Genomic DNA, 8,170 nt, shown 5'->3' with positions numbered 1-8,170 from the left:
CCGCCGCTCCCCCTCTCCGGACCCGGGGCTCCCCCTAGCGCCGCCGCGGAGCCGCCGCTCGCTCGCGGAGGGCGGAGGAGCGGGGCTGAGAGCCTCGAGGCGCGAGGGCGGGTGAGTGACTGGGTCTGGCCGTCTCCCTCGCGCCCGCCGCGCGTGCCGGGGCCGCCACCCGGTTTGGACGGCGGGGCCGTTCGCCGGCCGCGGGGGCCGGGGGGTCTCTCGGCGTCCCGGTGCGGCGGGCCTGGCCCGGCCCCCGGCCCCCGGCCCCGCGGGCCTGGCCTGCCCGGCCCGGCGCTCATTCATTCCCGGGCCGCCTTCCTGCCGCCCGCTCGCGGGAACCCCCGGGTCGGGGGGGACGCGCGCGGTCTGGGTGTGGCCTGCGCGCGGCGGCTCCGGGGCACGGGTCCTCGGCGGTCCCCCTCCCGCACCCCGGCCCGGCGGGGCGCCGGCCGCGTGGATCCGCTCCCGCCGACCCCGCGCATTGTGTGTGCGCCGAGGACGCTTGTGCTCGTCCCCCGAGTCGGCGCCGCCGGAGTGCGGCACGCCGCCGAGACCCCCACGCCCGCCGTGCTGAGGAAGGAGGAGGGGTGGTTCCCCCACCCCTTTTTAATTTACACGCCTTGCTCCCCCCTTCCGTAAGTCTGTCGAGTCTGGCACGGGTTTTAGCTCCTGAAGATGCTCCGTGTGGACGGCGTGTGTCCACCCGGGGTGGGCAGGCCGACGCCTTCCGAAAGGAGGCGCCTCTCCCGCATCTGGAGGAATTTCCATCGCTTCCGTGTTCAGTACCTGACCCCCCCCCCCCGCGCGAATCAGTCGTGGATGAGCGTCCCTGCAGGGAAGCGCCCGGAGCCTTGTGAATTCTTGGATGGCGTTTCATGAGTGTCTCGGGGTGCCTTGGTCCTGGGGCCCTGCTTTGTGGGGTGGCAGCAGTGCACCGGAGCTGACTGACCAGCCAGCGTCCACGGATGAGATGACACCACGACTTGGTGCGCACATGGATGTGTATGCACCAATAGTGGGGGCTTGACCTGAAGGGCCTGGGTGCTGTCCCTTAGCTTTCGCTGCCCTGCTAACGGCCGACCTGGACCTACAGTGGAGATACAGCGTTTTGATGGTAAAACGCCCAAATCAGCCCTTCTTGCCCAGGTTGCATTCAAACTGGCATCCTCTTATCTCTGCCCCCTGAGTACCTGGGATTCCAGTGTGAGCCACCTGTTTCCAACTCCAGGGAAGGTTCTGACGCGCGTCTCCACCTACCTACTTGCATGTTGGGTTAGTACAGTGATAAGTGATGATTCTTGTTTTTCTTTTTGTGTTGGTCCTGAGGCTTGAACTACGCACAGCCCCTTAGCTTTTTTTTTTTGTTAATTGGAAAGAGAATCTCAAGAACTTTCTTGCCTGGACTGGTTTCGAAGGTGATCCTCAGATCTCGGTCTCCTAAAAAGCTAGGACTACAGGTATTGTGTTTTCTGGTAGGATTGTAGACATGGTGATTTCTAATAGTAATTGCTTTTGAGGAAACCCTTGGCTTTGTGAACTATTGTTGGATATATAGTAAACATTCTGTGTAATTGTGTAAGGGTGGGTTTTGTTGTTGTTTGCTTGTTTGTGATACTGGCAGTTGAATTCCAGGCAAGTGTTCTGTCACTTGAGCTATTTCCTTTTTCATCTTTTGGGGCCAGTCCTAGGCTTGAACTCAGGGCCTGGACTCTGTCCCTGAGCTTTTTTTGCCTAAGAATAGCTTTACCACTTGATCCACTCCCAGCTTTTTTTGGTAGTTAGTTGGAGATAGGAGACATTGCTGTCAGAGCTGGCTTCAACATGGTTGTCAGATCTCAGCCTCTTGAGTAGTTAGGATTACAAGTGTGAGCCTGGACATCCACTTGTATTTTGTTCTTTTGAATCGGGTCTGGCTAACTTTACCTGCTGAGGTTAGATTTTTCTTCCTAAGAAAGTGGTTGGTTGGTCAAAGAGAGATGTGATTAAAATTGATTCTAGTTGTCCCAGCAAAAATATTATTTTAGGTGGCAAGTAAAGTGAGGGCAGCTTATTTTTGGTAGGTTAAGGTGATATATAGTGGAACTTAAAACTAGTTTCTTTAAAACTTTCCAAAATAAAAATGATTAAAGATAAATGGCACCACTCTTTAAATTATGTCTCATTTTTGAAATGGTTATTTATCTATAACAAATGATGACATAAAGGATGCTTATTTCATGGATTATTGCATAAAATTGCTTTACTCTTTGTTTTTTTTGCCAGTCCTGGGCTTGAGCTCAGAGCCTGAGCACTCTCCTTGGGCTTTCCCCAAGGCTAGTGTTCTACCCTTAGCCACTGCACCATTTCTGGCTTTTTCTATGTATGTGGTACTGAGGAATCGAACCCGGGTCTTCGTGCATGCTAGGCAGGCACTCTACCACTAGGCCAAACTCCCAGCCAAAATTACTTTACTTTTATTACGTATTGATACTTTCAGCTGTCAGATCCTATAATTTTCTCGTTGACTGGTTAAGGAAATCAAGACTATAATACATGGTGGTATTTAATTATGATGTTGGTAGCATTTATTTTTTTTTATTTCTACTTTTCTGATAACACAAAGAAGTTAGCACAGTTCCTACCTGATGTTGGTGGATACTCAGTTAATATTTTGACTCTGACCAAGGTCAGAGTCTTGGACAGTTAATGATATTTTGTAATTATGTGGCAAAAGTAAAGATATTGATTGTTCTGAGCTTCATTCTCAAGTATTTTGCATATTTAGAATATTCCTAGATTAAGTTATTTAAATGGTCTTGAGAAAGTACAATAGTCATTTTGTGTTATGCTTTAATTCACAGAATGGGTTGTTTTACATAGAAGAGATTTGATGCATGTATGTATGTATCTTGTAAACATTTATGAACAGTAGTCAGTTTAATGAATTATACTTTTTTTTTAACCATTGATTATTTTATTTATTCCTCTCTATAACCTTAAGAGACAAGGTCTCAGAGTCAAGGTCCGAGAGAAGTCCAGGAACTTTCTCGGAATCACTGCAACAGAGGCAGAACTAGAAGTTGAACTCAGGTTCAACATGGAAGGCTCATTTTTTTTTTCTCTCCTTTTCTTTTCATATATTTTTATTGTAATTAATAGAAGGGTTACGTTATATTCACCAGATAGAAAGTTCATTACTTCACAAACATTGATACCCTTCTCATGTTTTGGTCCCCATTTCCCTCTCTTCACCCCCCCTCCTCATCTTGTTTTCCCCCCTTCCCTATTCTATTTCAGATAACCAGATAAACATATATACAATATATTAGATAACAAGGTAAAATACTGTAACAATATGAGATACGGAATTATACATTTAAAAGTTTCTAAAAGTCAGCTTAAAATTTTTCAGTGTGTAACTTCCTCCTTTATACACCAGTTCACTAAATAAGTTTAGCATTTCAAGCATTTTTTTGTATAGTAGAAGAATACACAGTGTGATGTAATGGTGACTTAATTGTTTCACTGGTACTGCTAGTGATAATGGCAGTTAACCCTTGCGAAGTGACCACTACTGGTCAGGCAGTATTCTGACTTGTTTCAAGTCTTTTCAGTAACCCTGTATTTGTTTGTGTGTGTGTGTGTGTGTGTCTGCACATGCATGCGTGCATGGTTGTGCATGTTCCTGTACTAGGGCTTGAACTCAGGGCCTCATTTTCTCACATGGCTTTTTTTTCCCCCCTCAAGGCTAGTGCTCTACTACCTGAGCCACAGTTCTACTTTCAGCTTTTCCAGCTTTGTGGTGGTTAATTGGAAATCAGAGTCTCATGGACTTTTCTGCCCTAACAGGCAAAACTTTGAACTGCCATATTAATTGCCTGGATAGCAATAATATCCTTGTCTAACAGATGAGGAAACAGGTTAAGTAACTTCAGTAACATAGTAAATGTTCATTCGGTTTGTCTGGGACCTGGTTCTTAAGTTATTGTGCTGTGATGTTGGATACTTATTCTGCCTCCGGTATTTATATGTGCTGTTAATTTTTTTTTTTGACAACCCTGTAAGACATTTAAGTTTATTTGTAGTTAATTCCTGATTAATACTAGGAGCTCTGAGCTTATTTCAGTTTTTTCAGATACACTCAAGTGAAATGTGAAAAACTGATATTTGAACTTGGGCCTATGACTTATCTTTACTAAAATTGTGTTTCAAGGTACTAATTTGAGGTGTTATATTTTATATTATGTTTGTAGCAGGTATACTAAACAGGTAGTCTCAGAATATGTTCAAGATAATGTTCATTTGTTCTGAACTCTCTTGTGAGTTCATACAATACTATAATTGCCTGTTAACCAGTCATAGATCTACCTCTTTTCCACTCATGTAAGGAGGAGTGGCAGTTATTAAACTCTTTAAACAAGGAAATCATTCCCAACATTTTGATTCTTCATATACATTTCTTATATGCATTTATGAAGAAACTCATTTTTGATCTTCAAAATGTGACTGTAGGAGAGAATAACTTCTCAAAGATGTCCTATAGGGTAATTTGAAGTGATACATGATATAAAGATTATCTTGAAACTATTTGCTCTTGTGGTTTTCTAAGTAGAGGTACATTATTATAGTTTATGTGGTGCACTGAAGCATTAACTCATGTATTGTTATTTTCTGTCCTGCAGTATTCTCTACTTGATATATTTGGTTTTTTTTTGTTTTTTTGTTTTTTTGTTTTTTTTTTGCCAGTCCTGGGCTTGAGCTCAGGGCTTGAGCACTGTCCTTGGACTTTCTCAAGGCTAGCACTCTACCACTTTAGCCACAGCACCACTTCTGGCTTTTTTCTAAGTATGTGGTACCGAGGAATCGAACCCGGGTCTTTGTGCATGCTAGGCAAGCACTCTACCACTAGGCCAAACTCCCGGTCCCTCTACTTGATATATTTGTATAATGCATTAAATATGGCTTATATGAAATCCTGGGATGATACAAGCTCTTTGCTGTCAAGTTCAACAACTGGAATGTTTGTACTGAACACCAGTTTAGATGGAAGATTTTTAGAAAACATTGGCCAAGAAAAAGAATGATGACATATTCTCAGATGCCATGTCCCTGTCCTTGGTGTAGAGGAAAGAGAACCAACTGTATTAGTTTAAATGAAGTCTGAAATTTAAGTGGGTCTTAGAGCAAACTCTTGGTGATGGCTGAGGATTAAACCTGTTGAAGTACACTTCTGCAGTTTAACTTGTACTCTATTTAGAAATTCTTTTCATTGACGTATTACCCAAAAACATTGTGTTTACTTTCTGGTATGCTCTTGTCTGATATTGTGAAGATCCTTTGATTACAGAATGGGAACAACTGTAAAGCCCCCTTTGCCAGTCCTGGGGCTTGAATTCAGGACTTAGGCACTGTCCTTGGGCTGTCTCATTGTGGCTCTACCATTTGAGCCACAACACCACTTCTGGCTTTTTCTCTGTACTGGTATTGAGGAATTGAATCCAGGTCTTTGTGCATACTAGGCAAGCACTCTACCACTAGGCCAAACTCTTAAAGACAAGGTCATGCCATATAGTTTAGGCTGGTCTTCTGCTCTAGTGGCATTAGTGCTGGGATTACAGCTGTGTACCCTACACCATATTACTGGAATTTTTTGTATTGATTTTAATGAAACATAAGGAAGGCAGGATATAATTGCCTTACTCAAATACTTACTGGGCACATAAAAGCAGAGATATATTGATGACTAGAGCATCATAGTCCCCGTTTAGAATGGAAGATACTGTGATTTCAGTGATTAAATGAATAACCTATTTTAAGTGTTGTATGAATAACCTATCTTGAGGCTAAGGTCAACCTTTTTGTTTATAAAGCCTTGTACAGTAGGGCTGTAATGCTAAGTAAAGAAGTGAGAAAGAGGAAGGTAAATAACCCTAAGACCATCTACACAAGTTAGTGGGAACTAATTGTGTTCAGTTCGCTTGGCCTAGTGGCAGTGGAGAAATCTGTACCGGAGTTTGTGGGAGAGAATTAAAGACTCAGGTTATCTTGTTCTGAGTGCAGAGGGTGTGGTCCAGTGATTGAGCCTCTGCCAGACATGCATTTTGCTTGGGGTTCTATCCCCACCTACAGATGTGGGGAGAAGGGAAGATTGCTCAGTCTGCCTTTTCTAATCTTTAAAATAAATTTTCAAATTTTTATTTTTATTTGGGGGGTAGGAACTTGCCATATAGTTCTGTCTGGCCTCAAACTCACTATGTAGTCCTTGTGGCCCAACTAAAATTTTTTGGCCTCCAAAGAATTAGAATTATGGTTATACTACCACATGCAGTCTGTTCTGTCTGTTTTTAGGGTGTGGGTTGACAGTGAAAGAAGATGGAAATAAGATCAGCTATAGGAAGACTGGTTAGTAAGTCATTGCCCAGTCCATGCGGAAATGTTTAAATATGTATGATGCAGTGTATAAGATTTGCTGCTTTTCTGGATGTGGAGTCCATCGAGCCTGTAACCAACCTCACTGGAGCATTGGAGAAATGGAAATTTTACCGCAGTTGAAATGCTGCTGCCTGGGGCTAAGGCTAAGCCAGATAGATATGTTTCTAAGTGAGCATTTTCCATTGACTTATTGTATTGTTAGTCATTGGATATGAGCTGATCCACCCCAAAATAGGAATGCCAGGCTAAGCAAATGGATCCAGAAATGGTCCATTCAGTTTCTACAGAGCCAAGAAGCTAATAGCTTTTTTTCAAAGGGAATATACCTGATAGTTGTATAGGAGGCAGTGAGTCCAGAACTCTCAAGTTTCACTTGTAGATGATACCTGGCTTGATGTACTAGTTGGTAAAACATGAATCCCAGAGACTGATAGCCCTAAATGGGCATTTGAGTGTGGGGCCCCCAAAATAGCACTTGTGCACGTGTACCTCTTCCAGATTGGAAGAACCCTCTCTAACACAGGGTAGAGAAGTATGGTCAATTTCTAATGTTCACTAAGCTGTAGCCATATAGTGAGCACTGGCCTGAAGAACTCCACATGTACCTCATATTTGATCCCCTAGTCTGCTGGAAACCCTGAGCAAATCCTATGATGGGAATCTGGATGTCTCTGTTGCTTGTACCCAGAAGAACCACAGCATTTGAGTTCCTTCTTAGTTTTCTGGGCAGTCTCGGATTAGTCCCTCAGTGGACCTCAGCTCCATCACCAATCATTTTTTACTTTATAACAAAAGAATTTGAGTTTGTAAGCAGAATGGTATCAGGGTAAGGAAGGAGAGAAACTGTGACGGGAATCAGAGCTTTGTATTAACTGTTGATCAAAGAAGCTTCTAATGCTTCAGATATTCCTGAAGCTTGCATTTGACAGCAAGGCCACCATTATTTAAACCATCAATTTAACTTAGGGGATTCTTTAGTTCAGCAGCCTGGTTCCTTTTACTTGGGTTGGCCTGTTGTCATAGTACATCCCTTCTCCACTATCCCAGTGGAGAGTAAACAACCATCTACCATTGAGGCTGCTAATTTTGGTTTCACTTCTACGGTATAGCAGACTGGAAGGGAGATGATCCTGATTCCCACCTTCTCCTGACCAGCTACAAGGCTCATTCTGATTTCCAGAACTCAGTATTTGGGCCTTTATTGTTTTTCTTAGAATGTTATATTTCTGCATCTGGTAAGAGCCAGAACAATTTGAGGCTACATTCCTTTTTTTTTCCTTCTTCTTCTCCTTTTTTTGTTGGTTGTGGAACTTGAACTCTGTGCCTGGGGTGCTGTCCCTGAGCTCTTCAGCTCAAAGGTACCACCCACCCCTTGAGCCACAGCGCCACGCCACTTTTGGTTTTCAGGTGATTAATTAGAGATAAGAGTCTCATGGACTTTTTAGTGCCCAGGCTGGCTTTGAACCATGATTCTCAGATCTCAGCCTCCTGAGTAGCAAGGATTACAAGTGTGAGCCACCGCACCCAGCTTGAGGCTATATTCTGTTGCAATCTAATAAGTTTCCCATTCTAAGGGATAGTGGCAGAAGACGTGACACTTGTTCAGAGATGGAAGGAAGGCAGAGTATCAGTATTTGTACTGTTTTTCTGAGCCTCCATTCTACAGTGAGTTGGTGAGGGTCAAATAATATTTGTACACATGTTTTTGGAATGAAGCTCTGAAATTAGGGAACCTTAATCTTTACAGTAAACAGTATGC

At 43.5% G+C, this 8,170-nt stretch overlaps 1 protein-coding gene across 10 annotated transcripts in view; it reads left to right on the top strand.

The window, feature by feature from the left end:
• Cyrib (CYFIP related Rac1 interactor B) overlaps positions 1 to 8,170 on the top strand; it is a 112,897-nt gene that overhangs the window by 49,723 nt on the left and 55,004 nt on the right. For 5 of the 10 annotated variants that reach the window (XM_090339383.1, XM_090339392.1, XM_090339388.1 and 2 more), the window contains exon 1: positions 20 to 111. The exons of the other annotated variants lie outside the window; for them this stretch is intronic. The gene's annotated coding sequence lies outside the window, so the exon portion shown is untranslated. Of the gene's footprint in view, positions 1 to 19; positions 112 to 8,170 lie in introns of those variants that run through there. 10 annotated transcript variants of the gene reach the window in all.

The sequence above is a fragment of the Megascapheus bottae genome, chromosome 9 (genome assembly GCF_031878675.1).
Source record: "Megascapheus bottae isolate mThoBot1 chromosome 9, mThoBot2.hap1, whole genome shotgun sequence".
NCBI lineage: Eukaryota > Metazoa > Chordata > Mammalia > Rodentia > Geomyidae > Megascapheus > Megascapheus bottae.
Note: the sequence above shows the minus strand (reverse complement) of the source record. Positions and strands in the feature narration are given on the sequence as shown.